Raw genomic sequence first — 25,706 nt, forward strand, 5'->3', positions numbered from 1 at the left:
TTTGTATGGAAACACAAAAGACCCCAAATAGCCAAAGCAATCTTGAGAACGAAAAACGGAGCTGGAGGAATCAGGCTCCCTGACTTCAGACTATACTACAAAGCTACAATAATCAAGACAATATGGTACTGACACAAAAACAGAAATACAGATCAATGGAACACGATAGAAAGCCCTAAAGGAGGCAAGAATATGCAATGGAGAAAAGACAACCTCTTCAATAAGTGGTGCTGGAAAAACTGGACAGCTACATGTAAAAGAATGAAATTAGAACACTCCCTAACACCATACAAAAAATAAACTTAAAATAGATTAAAGACCCGAATGTAAAGCCAGACACTATCAAACTCTTAGAGGAAAAACATAGGCAGAACATTCTATGACATAAATCACAGCAAGATCCTTTTCGACCCACGTCCTAGATAAACAGAAATAAAAACAAAAATAAACAAATGGGACCTAATGAATCTTAAATGTTTTACACAGCAAAGGAAACCATAAACAAGACAAAAAGACAACCCTCAGAATGGGAGAAAATATTTGCAAATGAAGCAACTGACAAAGGATTAATCTCCAAAATCTACCAACAGCTCATGCAGCTCTATATTAAAGAAACAAGCAACCCAATCCAAAAATGGGCAGAAGACGTAAAAAGACATTTCTCCCAAGAAGATATACAGGTTGCCAAGAAACACATGAAAGAATGCTCAACATCATTAATCATTAGAGAAATGCAAATCAAAACTACAATGAGATATCATCTCACATCTGATGGTCAGAATGGCCATCAACAAAAAATCTACAAACAATAAAAGCTGGAGAGGATGTGGAGAAAAAGGGACCCTCTTGCACTGTTGGTGGGAATGTAAATTGATACAGCCACTATGGAGAATAGTATGGAGGTTCCTTCAAAAACTAAAAAAACTAAAAATAGAACTACCATATGACCCAGCAATTCTACTGGGCATATACCCTGAGAAAACCATAATTCAAAAAGAGTCATATACCACAGTGTTCATTGCAGCTCTAGTTACAATAGCCAGTACATGGACATCGACAGATTAATGGATAAAGAAAATGTGGCACATATATACAATGGAATATTTGTGTCCATCGACAGATTAATGGATAAAGAAAATGTGGCACATATATATAATGGAATATTACTCAGCCATAAAAAGAAACGAAATTGTGTTATTTGTAGTTAGGTGGGTGGACCTAGAGTCTGTCATACAGAGTGAAGTAAGTTAGAAAGAGAAAAACAAATACCATATGCTAACACGTATATATGGAATCTAAAAAAAAAGTAGCACTGACAGATATACACTACTAAATGTAAAACCAATAGCTAGTGGGAAGGAGCCGCATAGCACAGGGAGATCAGCTCGGTGCTTTGTCACCACCTAGATGGGTGGGATAGGGTGGGTGGGAGGGAGGGAGATGCAAGAGGGAGGAGATATGAGGATATATGTATATGTATATGTATAGCTGATTCACTTTGTTTTAAAGCAGAAACTAACACACAATTGTAAAGCAATTATACTCCAATAAAAATGTTTAAAAAAACCCCAAAAACTGAACACTCTCTTTTGTAAATGTTCATCTAGTTACCTTATCCTAGTTTTCTTTATCCCTCTCTGTTTTGTTGTTGTTTTATATTTTCTTCTTTGCTGGCACTCTTCCCTTACCTAAACAAATGATATAATACTTTGATTATGACCTTGGCTTCCCCTTTCACTTTACTCATTCTCTCTGGCCATATGTTTTACATCATGGTTTAAATTACTATAACTATGCCACTAGTACCCATATCTGTTTCTAGTCTTAATCTCCTGACTAAGCAAAAGGATTGCATATCCTCTCTTCTTGAATGACCCACAGGACCTTAAACATAACATCCTCAAAATACACTTTTTTCTGTATAATCCTCTTTCACCAAACTGAGTTCTCTTGAGTTTTCACACTTCTATCCCCTCTTTAGAATTTTTCTCTATTTTTGGTTCTCAGCTATCTATGATTTCTATTTCTTTAAAAAAATGCAATCAAGAGTGAACTTCTAAATGTTGCTAGTACCACATCCACCCACTTACTTTCATCTGTATCCATATATTACATATTTTCTTCTGTTAATTTGCATGAGCTGCCCTACTTCTACCTAAAGCTAATCACTTCTCTACTTGGAAACTATCCATACCTCTTTAGCTATTCAAAGACAATACTCCAGAATATCACCCTACCTCCTGTCTCCTGGATTTTTCCTCTTTACTGGATGATTCCCATCAACATGCAACCTGATTTAAGAATTTTTTTCATCTTAAAAATTACAACAAACCTTCCTTGATGCACATTCCTATCCAACTACTCTTCCATTTCTCTGCTTTGTTTTATAGCAAAACTCAAAGAATTGTTAATACTATCTCCCCTTCCTCTTCTCATATCGTCTTGAACCAATTCAATCAGGCTTATCTTCTTACTAATCCATACAAGACCCTTTTTCAAGACCCTGGAATCTTCTACACCATCAAATTAATGGTCAATCCTTTGTTTTCATTTTATAGGAGGTAATAGGAGTTTTTGACATAGTACATCACTCCATATCTCAAGATAGTTTCAAGACTTCCCTAACCAAGTATAAAAAATAGTGAAAATCCTGTCCCCAACACCCCAACCCCAAAGCCCCTCTTCTGCAGACTCCCAGCTCTTCACAGCACCTACCACCTGACATACATTTACTTTTTGTGAAATGTAAGCTCAATGAGATTGAGGACTTTGTGTTTACACCAGTCTCCAGCCCATATTAGGCACTCACTAAATATTGTTTATACTATTTGTTTTACTATTTACACGAGTATACTAATAAATGAATTTATTTCAGACCCTCCTAATTTTTATCTGCACTATATCATGTAACTACCAAATATATATTTCTATATCAATTTTCTTTCCCTTTAAATCTACTTTCCATGCTATTATCTTTCCAAAGAATAGACCAAATTATATAGTAAATAAATCTACAACAATGGTAACATTCTAAGGAAAAGGAACAATCAATATAATATCTTGCATGGCTTGATCAAAATTTAGGAAAATTCTTATTTTACCGAACATTTTCATTACCCAATTGACATACCTTTTAATTGCTTTAAAAATATAGTACTTAGGAGCATTTTATAGCACTCATGGTCATACATACTTGGATTATAATTGTGGCTCTGCTATCCCATGTTTTTGGTCATGTTATTTAACTTTAGAACCTCTTTTTTTTTTTTTTTTTTTTTTTTTCGGTACGCGGGCCTCTCACTGTTGTGGCCTCTCCCATTGCGGAGCACAGCCTCCGGACACGCAGGCTCAGTGGCCATGGCTCACGGGCCTAGCTGCTCTGTGGCATGTGGGATCTTCCCAGACCGGGGCACGAACCCGTGTCCCCTGCATCGGCAGGCGGACTCTCAACCACTGTGCCACCAGGGAAGCCCAGAACCTCATTTTTATTATCCATGAAAATGGGGTGATCATAAATAAGATCAGGTTCCCAAGGTTGTTAAGAGCGTTAAATGAACTAATATGTGTAACTATCTCTATTGTTGTTATATAGATAGTTATTCTTTTTGTTCAGTGCTCACTCAGGACCTCACACCTACCAGGTTATTAATGAAAAAAATTATTGAACTGAACTTATATTCTGGCTCATAGCCACCTAATAAAAGCCTTATTTCCTTCATTTGAAAGCTATCTCAATTAGTATTAACATAATTCACAATACTATTTGCAAAAACATGTATAAGACAGCATAACAATCAAAAGAAATATTTTTCAGTCAAAAATATCATTGAAAGGTGGACAATGAAGATATAGGCTGTCTACTTTAAATATACTGTAGGTCTACTTTGCTATAATACCTGGTCCACTGTGTGAAATCAATAAATATTAATTTCTGGTGATTTACATTAAATATTTAGAAAGGGTCAGTTCTGTACAACTATTACATAGTTCAGTCCCTGAACTGTTCTTACAAAATGGAATCAAATTCCAGAGAGATAATAAAGTATTAGTGCTCTTTAGATAGAACAAATAAGTCAGAACACCAAGTTCATCATTTCTATAATAACTGAAAGAATTAATTTGAAATAATTCATTAATATTAAAGAATGCTATTGTTTAAGACCAGGTATAAGAACCTAAGGGGTGTTCTATCTATTTTCAGGTCTAACACATTTTAGTATTAACTTGGCAAGAAAAGAGAGATTAAAAATACATATTGCACCTATAATTTTTAAACAATTTTAAATTATAAGTTTAAACTATTTAAACTTATTGTAAAAGCATTTTCTCTTCTACTAAATTGTTTCCTCAATTTGATTCCTTTGACTTTATCACACTTTTTTATCTGTGTGTTGGTTTACAATAAGAGTGTATATAGTTGATTAAATCAGTAAGGGAGCAGATGCAATAAAACATATATAAGACATTAGAAACCAATACATTAATATCATTTTTGTGATTAAATGAAAACAATGAGAATAAAAGCCAAATTTCTATTTAAACACGATTTTGATTGCTTTAAATATCTGGAGTACACCATCAGCAGTATTTGTAAATGAGCACAGCAGTTATCGAGTATAACAACTATTCCATGAAAATAAATATCTTGAGAACACAGTACAATATGCATACACAACCAATCTTTAGAAACGTTAAATTATTTCAGAGCATTTTGGGGACAGTGTTATATATCTACGTCATCAGTTTGTTGAAAAATTAAAGGTGATACTTATATTCCATATAAACTTGGAATTACCTTTCATCCTTCCTTCTCCTTCTACCCATTACATTAATACTTTCTTTCCATTGTCTCTCACCTAACAATGAAACCTGGCCTCTGCCCAGATGCTCACCTCATATCCCTCAGGATACTTTTCTCCCTAGTAGATCCTCTTGCATCCAATATAGTACCTCAAAAACTACTACATACCACTGCTAGATCAACTTGTCTAAAGCACCAAACTGCATTCCATTGTCCTCTTCAGATATCTACAGTTATTTCTGCTGCCTACATAATGAACTAATTCCTAAACTTGTACTTTTTGTTCTCCACAATCTGGGTCTCTTGCCTACACAGCTTTATTGCCTAATATTCTTCTTCATAGATACTCCATTTCACTCAATTAGGACTACTTATTGCCCAGAAAGAGGTAATGTAAACTCAGACCTCTTTTACCAAAACAGTTTTCCATTGCCTGTGTTGGGCTTGCCCTTCTGTGTATCACAGACTCCTATTAAGGAACATTTCTTTAACAGCAAATCAAAGTTAAGTCCATTGGCATTAAGTATGACTTACTTTTTCTCATAACTTCTTTGTATTGTTGTTTATGATATTCTTTTACAGCAATAACCTTCTGACCAGACTATTTCTCCTTTTGTCCCTGTAATTCATTCACCATACAGCAGCCAAAATGATATTTTAAAAATGCAATCATATCAGGTCACAACCCTGCTGAAAACCCTCTAGTGTGTTCCTATACTTAGAAGAAAAGACAAAAGCATCACACATCACTCTGTACTTGCCCACACTGCCTCCTCATTTCTGCTCTGGGATTTGTCATTCTGCCCTTAGTCACTAGGCTCATGGTCCCCTGCACTGTAATCCTTCTTTGTCTTTAATTTCTCCACATCTTTTCCTGGCCTTCTTTTGAGACCTTCTCTGACCATCTTTTGTAAAATATTCACACACACACACACACACACACACACACATATTCATGCACACATAACCACTCTCTACCCTTCCCCTGGTTTTTTGTCTTCTTAGAATTTATCATTATCTGAACTTACTTTTATTAATTTTTGATGCTACCAAACACCCAACTCCTCATCTTTTTTACAAATGTGTCTCTAATTCAGTATATTGGAAATGCTCAATAAACATTTGTTCAATTAGTAAATTAATCCTCTGCCAAAAAGAATATAGTCTGTTTCCTTAACCAGAATATGAATTCTTTAAGGAAAGAGAGTTATCTGAATGCTCTAATGTTCTTGAATCCAGTAGAGTGGCTTGAACATGATAGGTGCTCAAATGTTTGTTTTTGTTTTAATTAAGTAGAATCACAGGTTAAAGCAAAATGAATGTTAAGAATTATGTGCAAACAAGTAGAATTTCCAAAGTGAAACAGAAAATAGAACATAAAATAAAAATATCCCTTTACCAGTTTTATAAAAGATCTGGTTTCTCATTCAGCGTGCTATGAGACTCTATTTTACTTTATGTAGAGGTTTTATTGGCAAGTCATCAACCGTATTTTGTACAAAATTTCAACCCCATTGAAATCCAACTAAACCACAAGGCTCTGCAGATCCTAAACGAATTGAATTAATTAACTCCAGGTCCTGTAAACCCTGCAAGGAAACTTTCTGTCAAGTGTATATTTCTAAACCCAGACAATGGCTTTAAAAATTTTTTGGGTAGTGTCATCAAACAAATTTCTCTTTGTGATAATATAGAATGGGAGGGACAAAAATCAGTAAAAACACCAACAGTATTAAAACTTCAAAGGAAACCAAAATAATTCACACCAAAGTATTTTCAAAATCTTCTAATAGCAAACTGTTTTGCTGAGCTATATTTTTCCTTCCCCCCACTCAAATTTGATGCTAAAGTTTACACTGAAAAGTTTTAAAAAGTAGACAAGAGTGAGTGAGCGAAAGCTGGGCACATAGTTATCATTTAATGATTATTTTAAATGAAGAAATGAAACAAGAGACCCCTCCATACTGTTAAGAGGACCCAGGATATTATTACAATATATACAAAATTCAAGTGGTTTGAAAAAATGAGATAGAAATGTGGTAGGTGATTATTTCATTTGTAAAAAATTCAACAAATGAGACCAAAGGAAATATGACTTTTTTCAACGGGAAACTAAATGATAGAGACAGAATGGGTTTTTATATTGACTTATGTTATCAAATTAATTTCCTCAATTATGCCTATTTATTCTATATTCATATACATTTTGACTCATATAGTTAGTTCTTTAATAATGAATAAAGAATTAAGTTTTTAAAATAAATATCTAAGATTATTTGAAGCAGTATTTTTTTAAACATCTTTATTGGAGTATAATTGTTTTACAATGGTGTGTTAGTTTCTGCTTTATAACAAAGTGAATCAGTTATACATATAAATTGAAATCCAACTAAACCACAAGGCTCTGCAGATCCTAAACGAATTGAATTAATTAACTCCAGGTCCTGTAAACCCTGCAAGGAAACTTTCTGTCAAGTGTATATTTCTAAACCCAGACAATGGCTTTAAAAATTTTTTGGGTAGTGTCATCAAACAAATTTCTCTTTGTGATAATATAGAATGGGAGGGACAAAAATCAGTAAAAACACCAACAGTATTAAAACTTCAAAGGAAACCAAAATAATTCACACCAAAGTATTTTCAAAATCTTCTAATAGCAAACTGTTTTGCTGAGCTATATTTTTCCTTCCCCCCACTCAAATTTGATGCTAAAGTTTACACTGAAAAGTTTTAAAAAGTAGACAAGAGTGAGTGAGCGAAAGCTGGGCACATAGTTATCATTTAATGATTATTTTAAATGAAGAAATGAAACAAGAGACCCCTCCATACTGTTAAGAGGACCCAGGATATTATTACAATATATACAAAATTCAAGTGGTTTGAAAAAATGAGATAGAAATGTGGTAGGTGATTATTTCATTTGTAAAAAATTCAACAAATGAGACCAAAGGAAATATGACTTTTTTCAACGGGAAACTAAATGATAGAGACAGAATGGGTTTTTATATTGACTTATGTTATCAAATTAATTTCCTCAATTATGCCTATTTATTCTATATTCATATACATTTTGACTCATATAGTTAGTTCTTTAATAATGAATAAAGAATTAAGTTTTTAAAATAAATATCTAAGATTATTTGAAGCAGTATTTTTTTAAACATCTTTATTGGAGTATAATTGTTTTACAATGGTGTGTTAGTTTCTGCTTTATAACAAAGTGAATCAGTTATACATATAAATATATCCCCATATCTCTTCCCTCTTGCGTCTCCCTCCCTCCCACCCTCCCTATCCCACCCCTCTAGGTGGTCACAAAGCCTGGAGGTGATCTCCCTGTGCTATGTAGCTGCTTCCCACTAGCTATCTATTTTACATTTGGTAGTGAATATATGTCCATGCCACTCTCTCACTTCATCCCAGCTTACCCTTCCCCCTCCCTGTGTCCTCAAGTCCATTCTCTACATCCGCATCTTTTTTTTTTTTTTTTTTTTTGCAGTACGCTGGTCTCTCACTGCTGTGGCCTCTCCCGTTGCGGAGCACAGGCTCCGGACGCTCAGGCTCAGCGGCCATGGCTCATGGGCCCAGCCGCTCCGCGGCATGTTCTGACTGCACTCTGTATGACAGACTCTAGGTCCATCCACCTCACTACAAATAACTTCATTTCTTTTTATGGCTGAGTAATATTCCATTGTATATACGTGCTACATATGCTTTATCCATTTATCTGTCGATGGACACTTAGGTTGTGAAACAGTATTTTTAAAATTTTGAAGTGTTTTAACAATTAAATACTATTTGGTAATAGTAAGACTGGCCAAAATCTGACTGTTTTTAAATGGAGCATTGGATGTCAATACCCATATCTTGAATGAAAATCACTGAAAAATGAAGGGATTGAAGATGACAATAATAATTAAGTATGAAAATGGTAGTTGTTGGAAAGTTTTATGTGTTAGTTTATTGTAAAAGTAAATAGCAATTCTGTTGAATAGACATTTTATGGTCAGTGTTTGGTCTCATAAATAGAACTACCTAAGAAAAATGAGAAATTTAGAAAGGAATTTTAGGTCTGAAAACATTTGCTAGAACAAAATAAATAAATAAAATTATATCTCCCAATTAAAAATAGTTAAATAAATATGGTACAATTCAACATGGACTATTATAGCTGCTAAATGTGCTGATTATTATTATGTGACAATATGGATCATATTAAGTTTTTTGGGGGGGGATGATCATACTAAATGTTAAGTGAAAAAGCAGGTTATAAATTATTATAATCCAATCACAAATATATAAAGAAACATTTGTTTAGGAAACAGAAGTTTAAAAATAGAGTTGCAAAATGATAATCATGGTTGTGATTGGAAAAGTTATTTCCTCTAATGTTCTATTTAAAAAGTGATTTCATTTTTCAAAAACATAATGTTGCATATGTGTTATGCTTCCATGCAAGAGTCCTTGCACTGGAATACCTCCATCTCTAATATATCTATAAATCTATCTTTAGAAATTTCTCCTTTGTCAGTCTTAAAAACTGGAGTACCCCAGTGATTCTTTCTATCTCTTACTCCATGCATTCATTTTTGAATGGCTTAAACAATCATCCTCCATTCTCACTAACTCCCAAGTCTTTCTATCCCAACGACTACCTCTATTCTAAGTCCCAGTCCTCTGTATTCCAAGGTGAACTGAATGTACCAGAGTTTTCTTGAAAAGATTTTGTACAAAAGTGTTAACAGTAATTCATTCAATCATCCCTGGCCTCCTGTAAGCTTTCATGTGACCATACTTGTTTTTCAAGCTGGAAACCTTAATAGGTAACTTCATTTCTTTCTCTGCCTCTCCTATCAGAAGCAATCAGTAACCAATTACAGGCTCTTTTATTCTAGAAAGCTCCTTAATTTGATGCATCTTCTCCACTCTCACTTCGTTTATGCATTCATCTACAGTGGTTTTAAATTTTTTTTCCAAACACTCATTCTAAATACTTAGTCTTTATTATCTCACTTAATCTTTACACCAATCATACACATTAGCACTATTTTATAGACAAAACTGACACAAAAAGGATAAGTAATTTGTTAACATAGCTAGTAAGAGGCAAAGCTGGCATTCTTAATTATTGCAACTGTCTCCCTTTCTCTATGTCACTCTTTCTAACTATTTTTTAAAATATTTTTGTCTCCATTGCCCATTTGGTAACAATTCAAACTCATTAATGTTTCAAAGAAAGCTCTTGAAAGTCTAGAGCAAGTGTAATTGTCCAAGCTTATCTCTTAACACTCCTTACCCAAGCCCATGTGTTCCTGCCAAACTGAACAGAAAGACGCAGGACATGTTGGGTTCTTTCTCAACCCCATTGGTTTATGCATGTCTCAACATCTGTCTCAATCACTGCCTGTAAAATACAAGACTCAAAGTTGCTTCTTCAATGAAGCCTCCTTTCCCTCTGTGAGCATCCTGCAGAATAATTTTTTCTGCTCACCACATTTCCATAACACTATACTGATGTATCTGACACATTATCTATTGTAAGGTAACAGAATTTAATTTTGGGTAATCTAACTTTCTTACTAAATGATAGGTCTCCTCCAGAGTAGGAACTGGGTCTTATTCATCACTGTATTATTTTCTCTTCCAATAATATTAGTTGAATATCCAGCACATGCTAACACTTAACTCAATTTCTGGCATAACAGACATTTGATAAACTATTGAAATGGAAAAATTATCAGAGCACCATATTTTAAAGCAGATATTTATGGAAAGGGTAATTCTTATCAGACAGTCTTCAAGGTTAAGGAGACTTAGAACTAGTAGCAAAGCCTGAAAGGTCTCTAGGGATATAAGGCAAAGGACATGAAAGAGGATGAGATATAGAAGTGACAGAGAGTTGAAAAGCAGCAAAGACAAACTATACTCCCTTGAAAATTTTGTCATTTCTGAAGTATTAAGTAATCAAATGCAAGTTAATTTGGATAGAATTCTCTGCAACAAAGACAAAGAATTTTCCTCTTTCATTCTTTGTGTAAACTCTTGGTTCAGCTATTGACCAATGGAGCTACTATGGTGAAATATCACTCCACCAAATGTTTTTAGTTTTAGACCATTTAAACTATTGTGAAACTCAACTTGGCAGTCACCTTGCTGCATAGTGAAAGAGCAGGATAAATGCAACTTCCCTGAAGTTCTTTTTGTCATCAAACAGTAGGAGAACATTATTGGCTCTCTCCAGTTGTGGCTAGGTTACACAGGTTATATTTTAAACATTTTAAGCCAAACTCTCATTGTAATGTGATATTATTGGGCCAGTTTGTCCAACTTGAGAGAAAGGCCTATTATAAGTAGAAGTAATTTTGCTTCATTTCTTGAGAGTATGCATAAAACTTTGGAAAGATTAGAAATCTAGATTTTTTTCCCCCTAGAATGAATGGAGAAAAGAAATTCTGCCTCTCAAAACAAATTAAAAAAAAAAAACAAAATAACAAGTTCAAATGTATTTTATTAGTAATGATAATATATTATGAATCTATTTCTAGAATTTTCAAATTTTTTCTATTAAAATTCAATTCATATAGTAATAGTTATACTCTAATATACCTCTATCACAGAAGGTAAGTAAAAACAGGATCATACTTGTGATCAAGAAAAATAAGTCTGAAGTAAAATGAATTAGTCTACTTTGCTTCTCTGAGAGTTGACATTTACTATTTGTTACACTGAACATTTACTTCACCACTCGGTGTCATATTTCCTCACCAGGAAAGTAAAAATAGTATGCAACGCACAGGTTGTTTCAAGTATTCAGTTGATATTTTTAATGTTTGCTACAAATAAGTAATAAATAAATGTCATTTAAAATGAAATCTAAGTATATTAAAGTGATCAAATTCAAAGCCTTATTGAGGGGGTTAGTCAATAGCCTTTAATTAAAGCTAAAAGGTCAGATTATTTCTAAATAAAGCCATTGTTTCAGTTCATCACTCATATCTTTTTGTGGTAAAATATATGATACTTTACAGAGCATATATAGGAAAGAAAGATGGATGGTCCAAAAAAAAAGAGGGAACCTTGTTCCTTAGAAATTTTCTTGGAACCACATTTGGAAAAATGAAGAAATACAGATTATGATTGATTTATTTTATGTATAAGTTTAATTGAAGTCAAAATCAAAATTATTGAAGCTGATTTAAAGTGAAATAACCAAATACATGTAAGGATATAGCCAGTAAAACTAGAAATACTGCTATCCACCTTTCTATTCCAGGAATTTCAGTTTGTTTGTTTGCCTGCTTGGTTGGTTGTTTGAGATATCACTTGTCTGAGCACATGTGTGATATATTTTACTGAAAGGACTTCAACTGACATTCAACAAGTCACTTCAATATTTATTAACCATCAGTAATGTATACAGTATGCTGGGAAGTGTAAAAAGATAAATGAAAATTTGTCTTGAGGAGTACATTGAGTAATAAAAAAATACTGGTATATAATTTAAAAATTCCAAGATTCACTCATGAGCTGTAAAATAGACTACAGGGAGATACCCAGAAAATGTACATTTAGTCCATCCCACTGGGGAGGGCAGGTATAGTAGCTGAGTTAATTTTTTAGATAAAAAAAATTGGGCAGGTGAAGCAAGTTGAAAAGAAATTCCAGGCAGTGAGAAATAGTCTGGTATTGGGAGGAGATGGGGGAAAGCTTTCTGAGTTATGAGTGCTAAAGACAAGACTGAAGAGATAGGTAGGGCTGGGTCCTAGAGTGTCCTTTATTCCATGCTAATATGATTACATTTGTCTAGGATACAATGGAGAGCCTCAAACTATTTTACATAAGGAAGTTAACACATTATGTCTGTTTGTGATAGATCATTTTGACCAAGGTGGAAGAAAAGACCTGAAGAAAAGACCTGCCAGTATTAAGAGCAGTTAAAGAGCTATTACAATTTTCAGATGAAAGGTAATAAAGAACTGAACTGTTTTATGTTTTGTTCTTTTGGCCACGAAGCATGTGGTATCTTAGCTCCCCAACCAGGGATTGTCCCCTGCATTGGAAGGCAAAGTCTTAACCACTGGACCACCCGGGAAGTCCCAAAGAACTGAACTGGAGCAAAAAAAAAAAAAAAAAAGTTAAGAAAGATAGCAAAGACTCAAAAACATACTATGAACAACAAGGTCCTACTGTATAGCACAGGGAACTATATCCAATCTCCTGAGATAAACCATAATGGAAAAGAATATTTTAAAAAATGTATGTATGTGTAAAACTGAGTCACTTTGCTGTACAGAAGAGACTGGCACAACATTGTAAATCAACTATACTTCAAAAAATGTAAAATATACATACATATATATATTTTCTGTGGGTAAAACTATGTTATGCCATGATTATCACAATTTTATTTCTATGGCCATTTCACTCACATGTAATTATGGGACTTCCCTGGTGGCGCAGTGGTTAAGAATCCGCCTGCCACTGCAGGGGACACAGGTTCAAGCCCTGGTCCGGGAAGATCCCACATTCCGCGGAGCAACTAAGCCCGTGCGCCACAACTACTGAGCCTTCATTCTAGAGCCTGTGTGCCACAACTACTGAAGCCCGCATGCCTAGAGCCCGTGCTCCGCAACAAGAGAAGCCACCGCAATGAGAAGCCCGCACACTGCATTGAAGAGTAGACCCCGCTCACAGCAACTAGGGAACGCCCGCTCACAGCAACGAAGACCAAATGCAGCCAAAAATAAATAAATTTATTTTAAAAAATGTAATTATGATACTTTTGCATAGCCCTTATTTTAGCAACAGTAGATTTATATTTTATTACAAGGTTGGGTTATCGCCTTTATTATTCATCATTCTCAGATTTATCTGGAAGTTATTGCAAATTTATGTATTCTGATGAAGTTTAGAATCTCTTATATTTTCTAGTTCACAAAAAATTTAAATTGAGTTTTTGTAGGGGAATTCATTAAATTTGTTGATTCACATAGAAAGCACAGGTTTTTTTACATCATAAGTTTTCCTATCCAAGAACAAAATATAGCATGTTTTTCTATCTACGCTTATCTTCCTAACCCTCAATAGTGCAGTATGTTTTATTCGTATGGATCTTGGACAGTTACTGGTAAGTTTATGCCAAGGTAGCTTCTCCTTTGTGTTGTTACTACCAAAGAAGTCTGTTCACCCATTATATTTTAAATTATTTTTACAATAGTAAATAAGACTACAAGACAGATATGCCTGTACTGAAGACCAAGCTCGATCAAATTCTAGCATTTGATTATATTTGCTTCTGATTTCCCTTAAGGAAATCAAACATCACAGACATGATTGGAACCTCTGTACATACCTCTAGACCACTTCCCAAGTAGGGTTGCCATATAAAATACAGGACTCTTTGTTAAACTTGAAATCCACATAAACAATGACTCAATTTTTAATATATCTTATGTGATATGCAATTTGAATGTATTTTTATTTGCTAAATCTGACAACCTTACCCTCTGAGATATAGAAATGTCCTGAATTTGTTTTGTATCATTCTTAAAGATTTAAACACTCTACTGCTACACATTTTGTGATCTTAAACACTTTACAGTATCATTTTTAATGTCTTCAAAACTTATATAAATGGTTTAAACATGTTGTTTCCATTGGCTCAAACCAAGGGTTGTTGCTTTTTCTCTTTAGCGTACTCCAATTGTCTGAACAGTGTTTGTATTTAGCTGGCTGTGTCTGAGACACGTAACTGCATATGTCCTCTGTCAGGATCTTCCCATACCCTGGATTGATATGTACTGTATTTGACAATGCTGTTTCTTAAATTGTGATTTAAAAGGACAGATATTCCTAGTTTTGTTAAAAACATGGTTTATATTTTTTTGTTATTCTTTTAATGATTTAAGAGTAGAAAAGGGGAAAGTGTCTTTGCTCTTTCTTTACAATTGAAATTCCCTTGTGTCTGAAAATTATTGGTGCCTTGAGTTGCATTCTTAACAAATGGAATCAGAATCTTCAAAGGTCAGTCCAAAAACTGTGTAAACTGATAGACACCACAGGTAGCTTGTTCTGCAGGAGCAAAACCTGTGTCTTAGCCAAACAAAGATAGAGGCCTTTAATATTATTTAAAAGATTCTACTTAACTGTCCTTTCTTTGTATGAACCAAATGTACATTTTTAAGCATATTGCCATATATTTTTAAGATTCTTGCTGCTTCTAAAACACAGTACTAAATTGGCTTTCATAAAACCTAGTAGTTTTAATCTCTATAAGTTTATAAATGGCTTTAAGTATTAAACAGAGGCTAACTGAGATTTTATAGGAGGGCTTAGTCTGCCTTGGTTCTGTTGGATTCTCTGATATTGGAATATTTTGGCCTGCAAAAAGTGATCAAAATATCCTTTGAAACTTTCTACAATCTATTGATGATCTAAATATATTCAACTCACAATATTTATCCAACAGTTCCCTGCAGAATAATCTTCTTTTGCTTTATTACAATATCTTATGCTCCAGTAAAATGAATACTTTACTGTTCCTCAGTTATACATCATGCTTTTCCCGTTGCATGATTTTGCTCATACTCTTTAACTAAAATAGATATCCTCACCTTATTTGATAAACTATACCTATCTTTTTAAAGAACATCTCCAAAATCAACTTCTCCTCCTCCAAGATTTCCCAGCCAAAATGTTGGTTCTCCATTTCTGAAGCCTAAGGGCAATTTGTTCGTATATTTCTTAACATGTTTATTATATTATTATACTATACTCTAACAGTTTGTGTACTTGGCTTTTCTCTAAGTAATAGATTGTGATAATAATAGTTAGAATTATCATACATGATAATTATGTAGCATCTACTAAATGCCAGGCAGTGAATTAAGGTTGTTTTTTGGTTTAACCCTTAAAATAAACATGCAAGGTATGTATTTTTTTTCCTAACTTTTTCATGAGAAAACATGGGCAGAATAACGTTGAATAGTGCTTCCAAAATCATACAACTAGCAAAAGGCCAGTATTTGAGCATGTCTCACTGCAGAGGCAGCATTCTTAACCACAAAGCCCTGTAACACCATAGATGATCTACTGTTTCAGGATCTTGCTCAGAAACATTCACATGGTAAGCCCTAGGATATTTATTACGTTGACTCTCATTTAACCCCTACTGTCAATTTGATCTTATTTAGGCTAGTTTATATAATTATAAATATGTGAATCTCAAGTCAACATTTTTGAACGTTTCTGTTTCCTCATTATACTTCAGAATTTTAATTACAATATGTTCCCAGCTAGAGAACATGGACTAATCACTAGTTTTTATGCCTCCCCCCCTCCTTTTTAGTGGACTCCAATTGTTTTGTAGATCTGAATTGACAGCCATTACATAAAGCAGCCAGAAGATTAGCCTGGAAAGCTGAATTTTGTCAAGTTAATTACAAGTGGTACACACTGACTTTGATGCATGAATATGGCTTTTAGCAGAGCTCTTAAAGTGAGATGTTAATCAGTAAACACTAATTTTTATTTTTTAATGGAAATGTCAAACGGAGGGTTTCAGGGAGAGCCCAGGCAAGAAGGACCCTGATGTGCACTAAAAGAATCACCAAATAGAAAAGAAGCACTCATTTTAAGGAAGCGTTTTCAAGCTACTTGATCATGAAATAAACACTCCTTTAACTGCTGGAGCTGCAATCAAATCAATCGTCAGTGCTCTTGACAAACACAGAGATCAATTGAGAGATTGTATTCTGTCTTTCAGGTACAAACTTTCCAAATTAAATGCAGCTATGTGGTACTAAGTGTGAATGCAAAAAGGCAGGACAAAGAAGAAAATGTATTCTTATTAAATATAACTTTTTAAACTTATTATATAATTTTTTATCAAATTGGAAATATTCTGCAATTTTTCTCCCTAGTTTAATGTTGAAAAAATACTATTGGAAATAAAGACTTTTTCACAATCAATCTAAGTCCTTCATGCTGCTTTTTAAGCTTGTTGACTTTCTTTGTCTCATGGTGATGAAAATCTCTTGGAATTCTTCTTCTCAGGAAAAAGATCTCCTTACCTGAACACTTTTGAAAATGACAGCATGATAGGAAAATATGAGCCTTCTGTTTTGCTGCCAAATATTGCCACTAAATATATTTTAATATCTGGAAAAAAATCTAACTTTTATAGCATATAAGGAATCCAAGCTTTGAATGTATATTTCAGTCTTCATTTTAAGCTATTTTTTTATGACCAAGAAAAAAACAATACTGGAAAATAAATGGAACCTCATTTGGGTTTATAAGCTCTTTGTTACTGTACAACATTGTATTCCAAGAACACTGTATTTTATATTGCAAAAATTGCAAATCAAGTATGACATCAACCACAAAATATAAATGCATCTATTTAAAATATTCATAAATACCCTCTCCTGGTCTACCTATCTTCACTCAGAGCCCAAGTTCATACCCAGGAACTGTATCTCTTTTATAAATAGAATGCAAAGAATGCAAAAACTCCTAATTCCTCAGCAGGTTACCACATCAATGATGGAAAGAATAAGTTTCCTAGTAAAAATAACAAAGCAGTTGTATTTTTTGTATCTAATTAAAGTATATGTCAACTCTATGAGTAAGGGCAGAGAATGATGCAAAATGCCTGCATCATTTATTAATATTATGTAAGCAAAAATTAGTGTTTTGATATTTAAAAGAATTATCAAAGAATGCTACTGGATTGGAAGTGTTACATCAGTGAAATTATTTGAAAGAAAGGAATTTTATGTAATTAACTCCTGTCAGCTTATCCAAACACATGGACAGAAAAAAATCTGTAGGCAAATCATTAACACTTCAATGCTTTTTTTTTGCCTTTTCTTCAGCAGAGGCACTAATAGGATTTCTGAACGAATGTGGATTTCAACCTTGTTTTGCACTAAAGACCATCACAGTCAGTGGTTTCTTGTGCCACTCTTTACATTAGAGAAAATAACCGTAGAGCTGAAATGCAGTTTTCCTGGCAGGCCATGAGCATGGTCTACAAAACTGTGGTATATCTTCCAGGACACAATTTTTGAAATTTGAGAATTTGAATAATGAATCAGTAAAATGTATCTGATACAATTTCATATACCACTATGATTATAGATTCAAACACTATGGTACCATTCTATTCTGAACTGTTGGGCAGATATTTTTCTCTTGAGATTGTATCTCTCCATTAATCATTGGTGTTTTCATTATTTCTCACATCAAGTTATATTTGTGAAACTTAATTGAATGTTTTCAAAGAGAACCATAAAGTCGATGTAACATCTCATAATAGCATCTTATCAGATACTAAACATATGGAATACATTAAGGAAAAATAATTGTCTAAATTGAGCCATGATAGGCTTAAAATTGCTTTAACCCTTTCACATGGTGAGGCAAATAATTTAAGGAGCAATTTCTCTAGCTCTCCTCATTTGCAATTTAAAATCTTTTATTTTATAGTATAAATATTTTTTCAGTCATTGATTCAACAAATATTTGCAGGGCTCCTCCTGCACCAGGATTATAAAGATTACCAAAACCAAATGCCTGTTCCCCAAGAGTGCATAATTTAGTGGAACATTACAAAGTAATACATGCAAGTTATGTGCTCATTTTGTTCATTTATTAGAATTAATTATACAATTAAAATCACTAATAATCCCCCCACTCAGAGATAACCACAGTTAAAATATTGGGGTATATAAGTGTGTGTATTTATTAGTTTGGAGCATATGAAATCATTGGTTTTATATAACAAATTAGAAATGGTCGATAGCAGCAACATCATACAATTCAATCTAATCTATTTGACTGCATGTATGAACCACGATCCTCTACATTTGTGTATTTAAATAATTTCTCATATTTTTATAATATATAGTGCTAATGAATGGCACTACATTGCATATCTAGTCACATAAATCTATATATACACCCCTCATTCTTCCCCCAAGAAAAACATCTGTAAGCAAAATATCTAATCTAGAGGATATGTACTTTATTTTTAATCTATAAATTTACTTTTAAATTGTGCTGAGAATACTTTGCTCTATTGCTGGTTCCATTTCCATCTGACTTATGCTGTTTTGAAACTAAGTTACTGCTTTAAGCATTTTCCCCATGCTATTCTATTATCTATGGGATCAATTTTGGTCATTTGTTTTTTACTAAAAAAACCTTTCACTTCATCCATATTTTTGCCTTTTCTTAACATATAATTGTCATAGTATTTTCTTTATTAAGGGGAAAAATCACCCGAAATATGTTGTTATATCCCCTACATCATTCCTAACATAATATATATCTTTCTCCCTTGTTTCCCTATACGTCTTGCCCAAGGCTTGGTCTATTTTACTGACCTTGTAAAGAACAAATATTGGATTAAGTTTACAATGGCATTTCCCCTTCCCCCTTTTCTTTTTTCAAATTTGTAAATGTCAGCTTTTGATGATTTTCTTCTTTATTTTCCTTAAACATATTTTCTTAATTTTTTTTTTTTGCTTAGCTTAATACTTAGTTCACTTATTTTCAGTCCTTACTATGTAACATAATTTTTTTCTGAATATAGCTTAGGCTTATTGCATAATTTTATATGTATTTTTTACTCTGCTACTTTTAATGTCATATTATTTTAGAACTGGATCTCTGTTTTCCTAAGGGTTAAGAGAGTCATTTAACTCAAATGTAAAATTGTTCAGTTTGACAAATGCTGTGGGTGTTTAGAGTCATCCCAATCCTCCTTCTCATCTGACCTCCTTTCCTACAAGAAGGTGGACAGACAAAATTCTCAACAACTAGGGGTGTATGTGTGATCTAGTTTTAACAATGAGATGTTCACTGAACTCACTGGGTAGTACTACCAGGAAAGCTAAGAGATTTTTACCTATAGAGCTTGTATACTGATTGGCTTGTCCCTTCATTCCTCTGCTCTTCCCCTTGTTCCTGCCTGGAATGTGGTCATATGTACAAAGATTTAGCAGCCATGAGGATTAAACCACACACTTAGCAGGACACTATAGAAGGAAGGGAGAAAGAGTGTAGATCCTTGACATACTGGAGCCGTGCACAGGTCTAAACTGCCTATCTCTGGACTTCTTGCTTCATGAGAAAAATAAAGCCTTTACTTTGTTTTAACCACTTTCATCAGATTTTCTCTTTCTTGCAGCCAAAATTAATCTTAACAGAAAGCATGTCTACAGTAGATGCTGTCAGCCCCCTTCAGATCTCCTTTACTGGTCAGTGCATGTCCCCCAGCTACTGTGAGTTCATGGCTTTACTCTCTCTGGAAAATTGTCCTGGACAAAGAAGAGCTGCCTCACCCTGGGCATGGCCCACAGTCAATAGTTTTTCCTGTACTTTGCTGTTATTATTATTATTATTATTAGAGGCTTATTAAATATCCTTTGAGTCAAAAAGATCTGGCTTTGATGTGTCAAAGTAAAGTTGTATTTGGACAAATTTAAGCAGACAAGGAAGACTTTATTCAAGACTATTGCAGTAAGAAAAGAAACTGAACTAAACTCCTTTGAAACAAATGGTGCAAGAGTTTTTAGAGCTGGGGTGAGCTAGTGGAATAGTACTGAAAGATGTTAGTGGGAGGGTCAGTGTTATTAGGCCATCTGTTTGCTAATATTTCCTTATTGAGGTTAGTTTCCTGCCCTCCCACAGAAACTGAGAGATGGGGTGCCATCTTTCTTGATGACTATATTTCAAAGGAATGATTCCCAGGTTTTGAGAAAGACATTTTTGGATTATAAAACTGGCTAGAGGCTGGGGACTAATTTACATACATTTCATGGGGACAGAGAAAGAATTTTCAATTATAAGTTCTCTAAAGTAAATCCTCCAAGAAAAGGGAGATCAGAGAGGCCTGCAGTCAGGAAGAAACCTGTCCAAAATTAGTCACTGATGGGAAATTTAAGGCTATCTTGGTCACATATCCTTTGTCTTTTGTTATTTTGGTCTCTTAATACTTTTTCCCAATTCTGGGAGAATTTCTTAAACATTTCATTTACATGACCGATTTTGTGAAATGCCATCAATGGTCGCTATTCTTATTTGGGTTTTAATTTGGCCGTCTGTTTTTCACTCCATGCAATTTTTCTTGTTTCAGATCATTCTCTCATCATGATTTTTGCTCTTAAATTGCAATGTTATGATTTATTTATTTGATTAAAATCAAAAGTTGATTTATTTTTAAGTCAACCTAACATATCCTAAAATTTTCTACTGTGTTGAAGTAAAAAATGTATAAGAATATACTCTATCTTATTTTTCAAATGTCATTGTCTTTTGAACAAAGTGTTCTTTTGTTTGCTTGTGGTCACAGAGTACGGTCTATGCTTTTTCAATACTGAACATTGAGGATCTATTTACAAATCTTCTGAGTACAAATGAAAAGACAAGGGAGTAGTTTTCAATTACTTTACTTTCATTTTGTTAAGCCAGAGTCGCAGTAGCCTGGGATGGAGACGGAAAGAAATTAAGCTGAACTGGACAAAGTCAGGACAGGATCTGTCAGTCTATGTTGAAGATGAGTTTTCTTTTTCTTTATTGAAGGAACCGTTGTTTGGCTGGGCCATTCCTGTATTCTATGCCTGTTAAATGCTCTTGTAGAAATCCAGGTACTGCACTGATACTTGGCTTTTAAGAAAAAGGATTGGTGAAGTTTTACTAGCATCCAGGATAGTGCTTATCCGTGAGGCAGACACAAGAGGCACAATGCCTATGGTCTGTGTTACTTTTAGGAGTTCACAAAAATGCTTTAATTTTAATTTGTTTTAAAAGAAGAGAAAATAGATATACTATTAATGAATATATAATAATAAATCCAGCCTGGATTATATTTATCTTTATAACAAGACTGGTGTAAAATATCACTTGTAATTATTTTTTATTGAGGAAGGGGTCCATAAAGGTAGAAGTGCCTGGGGTCCATGAAAGTCATAACATGGCCCTGCTACCATCTCTTCCACTCCCTCTTTCAATGAGTCTTTTTAACACATACAGAGATTCTTGGTCACATTAGAAGTTCCTTCATTCTAATATGACTTCACTATGTCTAGCAAAAATATGTCAAAATTTCTACTATGAATATCATCCCTTTCCATTTTACCACCTAGTTTTATACCTTATTGTTGCTTATTTCAATGAGATTCTTATAGGGCAGAGGGTGTGATCACCTTATGAGTGTATTGAATGGCTTAGCTATTAAACTTGAACTAATCAGGAGTAAATAACACATCAAGTATTTCATAAGACAAAACACTTTGCTGTTCCAATTTCTTCTGCTTCCCGGAGAAATTCTAGAAATTAAATCTAAAAGTCTCATGTGAGTCAGCTGAGAGACTTCCAGTAATAAACATAAAGGCCTAGAGCAGCTGAAGATGGCTTCTTCACCAGATAACTACTTTCATTATTAGATATGAAATCTTAAAAGATTATAGAAAAATTTATCCTATCAAATGAAAATATAACATGCAATGAAAATAACTCCCTTGAATAGCTAAGAATGAATTACCTTGAATTCTATAGCCTAAGACTATCTTTATCCACTGGGCCTGGATGAGAACAGCTTCATAATAAGCAGCATAAATGTGCTTCCTATGTGCCAGACATCCTCCAATACATGCATCACCTGATATACTCCTCTAAGAAGTCTATGTGGGGGCTGCTTTTATTATTCATATTTTACAGATAATAAAGCAGGCTTAGAGATTTTAAATAACTTACCTAAAGTCATATCTAGTAAGGGCAGTAATGAAAGTCAACTAAATTCTATTTGGTTCTTTGATCTAAACTTGTTACACTGATCTATCCTCAAAACAGCTTTCTATTATATGGAAAGAAAAACACACTTACTGGAGGGTTTTCATCAAAATTTTACAGCCTTATTTGTTTTTACCTTCAGTGTTCATACAGAGGTTTCCTTATTGACTGTGCTTTTGCTTTATTTTATGAAGAAACAAATTCAAAAATGATTAAGAGAGAAGTTATACTACTTTCTGAAACCTTTTATATCACTAGACTTTTTATAAACTAGTACTACTTTTCTCTTATGTTGCAAAATTAACATTATATATAAAACATAGATTTATATTATACATATATATACATATACATAGAATATATACATATATCTGTATGTGTGTGAATATCTGCCAACTGGTAGACTTTCAGTAACTATTTGTTGACTATGTGTTTGAAGGTGGTGTTCCTGTCATACACCTCAATAAACTACAAGCTGCTGGAGTTCAAGGACAACGTCTAACAGACTTACAATCCCTTTTCCAAGTCCACGGGGCCATATATGTTTTGGGTTAAAATATGTTTGGAGTTTTTGGAATTTTGGAAGTGTATATATCTGTCTGGAGTAGCAACATGTAATCAAAGACATCAATATTTCTTTAGCAAAAATTGGGTATATTCACTCCAGATAGAATACATAAGATAGAAATGGCCTCAAATCAGTTCAGAACAGGTTTTGCTACCAAATGAATCACAATGCTGTATGTTTAGAGCTTTTTTTTGAATTCCAGAATTATAAGGAAGGAAATGTTGACCTGTACTTCTCTTGTATCCTGCATAGCCCCACCATGAGGTACTTATTAGTTGATGGAGAGGTGTGATGTTCCCCACTGTTGAAATTTATGTAACATGCTCCAATAGCAATCATCATCCTTTGACAATAAATTACAAAGAGAGAATATATTAAGTACTAGGACTGAGTATCAAAGTCAAATTGGCATTTCTCTTTATCAGTGAAAATAAGATGATGTTTTAGAGTTCTCTATATAACATAAAGAATTTTAAAACTTAGAAAAAACATCCAGGGACTTCCCTGGTGGTACAGTGGTTAAGAGTTCGTCTGCCAATGCAGGGGACACGGGTTCGATCCCTGTTCTGGGAAGATCCCACATGCTGTGGAGCAACTAAGCCCGTGCACCACAACTACTGAGCCGGCGCTCCAGAGCCCTCAAGCCACAACTACTGAGCCCACGAGCCGCAACTACTGAAGCCTGCACTCCTAGAGCCCGTGCTCCACAACAAGAGAGGCCACCACGATGAGAAGCCCATGTACTGCAACGAAGAGTAGCCCCCACTTGCTACAACTAGAGAAAGCCCGCGCGCAGCAACGAAGACCCAACACAGCCAAAAATAAAATAAATGAATTTATATAAAAAAAAGAAAAGATCCAACATAAGAGAGAAAATAGGAGCTGGTCCTGAGTGATTTTAATGGGCATCACCCATTTAACTTATTTTGTTGACTTTTTTGGGCAGGGAATGTGATGGAAAAGGTGAAAAGTTGAGTCTGGAGATGCTCAAGGAGGACTGAGATACAAAGTATTGCATTCTTTATGTGGGCTTCATTGTCTTAAACAACTCTGATAAATGAGGACATCCTGATGAACTGTGATGCTTGGGGTTTGGAAAGAGAAGACAGAGGATCAACTTATAATGTTCTCTCAAAGGGCAAAAATGTACTTTTCCTTATTTTATATTTGACACAATCACAGCTGAGCTTCAGCTTAAATAACCTAACAAGATTATGTTCAAAAAATGTTGAATTACATTAAAAACTAGTTGATTATAGTTAATTTTTAAAAAGGATTTATAATAGGATTTAATTATCTGGCAACCATATTACCTTCACATTTCAAATAAAATTCAATTTTCAAAAACACAAAACAGCCATACAAACTAAATGTTATTTGACTGTGTGTCATAACATTTTTTATAATGCTCTTCTCTTGCGTGTGTGTATACACACACACACACACAAAACCTTTGAGATGGGTATCTATTACTTAGACTGAGATTTATCTATAGTGTTTAACAATGAAACAAACATACTCTGAACTAAATCTTTAAAAGACAATGACTAAAGCTAGAACTTAAGAGATCAAATTACTGCTAATAAGTATGTTCTTCTAAACTCACCTTTTTGACTTTGACATTCTTTAGAGATAAATTTGAGTAAAAAATATAGATAGTAGATTCATAAGTAGATTAGTCTGAGAAAGCCACATTGCTGAATGTCAGTGTTAGGACCAACAAGGTAGATCTTTTAACAGAATTCTACTCTTTTAACTTTAGCATGATGCTAACACTTGGTAGATACTTAATACTTACTTTGCCGTGTAAGAGCCTCTGCACTTATGTAGCTAGCGTATTATATACTTCCTCTGAACCACGAAAGAATATACTAAGCAAATAAGAATGATTTATTTTTCTGACCTCAAAGCACAATGAGATAAGTTGAGTTCTACAAGTTCCCATGAAATATAGTCAAGTTTCTGGTCCTGATTCAAAGTTGAATGCTCATTTCCTTAAAAGCCACTGCTTTGCTTCTTTCAACTGCTATATTTAGTATCTGTATTTTATACGCCAGATGATCAGGTTAAGAAGGACTGCTATTTAGAAGTTGCTTATAAAATAGCTTAGAAATTATATAGCAAATTCTTGGGCTAAAAGGATTTTGTGGTGACTAAATGATTAGGCCTCTATATAAAGTTTCTCTAAATACTATACTCTGAAAATGTAACTATCCTCAATTTTATTTTTAAAATTTTTTTTTATTATTATTATTTTGTGTGTGGTACGCGGGTCTCTCACTGTTGTGGCCTCTCCCGTTGTGGAGCACAGGCTCCGGACGCACAGGCTCAGCGGCCATGGCTCACGGGCCCAGCCGCTCTGCGGCATGTGGGATCTTCCCGGACCGGAACAAGAACCCGTGTCCCCTGCATTAGCAGGGGGATTCTCAACCACTGCGCCACCAGGGAAGCCCTATCCTCAATTTTAAATAAAAGTGACTATTAGTCCATCTTCCCATTGTGTTCACATATTACTGATTTATTTAACATTCTCCATTA

This window comes from Physeter macrocephalus, chromosome 6 (genome assembly GCF_002837175.3).
Source record: "Physeter macrocephalus isolate SW-GA chromosome 6, ASM283717v5, whole genome shotgun sequence".
NCBI lineage: Eukaryota > Metazoa > Chordata > Mammalia > Artiodactyla > Physeteridae > Physeter > Physeter macrocephalus.